This window comes from Echinops telfairi, unplaced genomic scaffold, assembly GCF_000313985.2.
Source record: "Echinops telfairi isolate 266 unplaced genomic scaffold, ASM31398v2 ScPeMD7_7463;HRSCAF=8501, whole genome shotgun sequence".
NCBI classification, from domain to species: domain Eukaryota; kingdom Metazoa; phylum Chordata; class Mammalia; order Afrosoricida; family Tenrecidae; genus Echinops; species Echinops telfairi.
In genome coordinates, this window is record NW_022111363.1 from 2984122 (window position 1) to 2985231 (window position 1110).

Genomic DNA, 1110 nt, shown 5'->3' on the forward strand with positions numbered 1-1110 from the left:
CTGGCCACTTCGGGTTTCTCATGCCTTTGGATCAACAGGTCAGGAAGGGTGTCACTGTACTGAGTGGTGTGATTGATCCAGATTACCAAGGAGAAATTGGACTGGTGATACATAATGGAGGTAAAGAAGAATATGTCTGGAATCCAGGAGATCCCATAGGCTGACTCTTAGTTCTACCATGCTCTGTGATTAAAGCAAATGGTAAAGTACAGCAACCCAATCCTGACAGGACGTCTAATGACCTAGACCCCTCAGGAATGAAGGTTTGGGTCACCCCACCAGGCAAAAAAACCACAGCCAGCTGAGGTGCTTGCTGAGGGCAAAGGTAATACAGGTAGTAGAAGAAGGTAATTCTACTTATCAGTTACAACCACATGATCAATAGCAAAAGTGAGGTTTGAGATTGTCAGATTATTTTCTTTATAAGTGCTTATTGAATATCTTTCCTTTGTTCATGTATGATGTGCCAGATACAATTAGACTCAGTATGTTTTCATTTATATGTATGACAGATGTTTGATGTTAGATATAAGTGTGATTTCATTAATATCTGGAAATGGCTAAAGAATTGTGTACAGATGCCAAATTGGCAAGGGGTGGACTGTGATAGGTCAGTTTATTGTACCAACCTGGCCAATAAGAACATGTGGGATTAATAAGGATGCAGTTTGATTAGAGGGCAAAGAGATAAATGGCTCGGCAAGTCCCACCTCTCTCTCTTGTTTTCTGGTGATCGGACCAGGTGTGGCTGCTAGTTCTGTCTCAACTCCCAAGCTACACTACCTGTGGGACTGCCAACCTAAGGATCGTGTCGCTAGAGCTTGAGGTTCCTTTGAGAACTGCTTTGTGATGCTGCTGGTGTGTACATCGCTTGAACTTGGGACTGTCAGACCTTGTCATCTTCTTGATTGCTGGTGACCAGCCCTGCTGTTTGCTGCCCAAGGCCAGACTGCCTACATTGACCTATGAAAGGCTCAGCTGTCTGCTTCCTTGACCTTGGACCCAGTGGCCCTCATGAGTGGAAGGACTTCCAGTATATTAACTGTTCCACGGAAGTGAGTTGAACTGGGCCCTCTGTACTGCTGTGTGGACTAATTAGCTTCTATATTC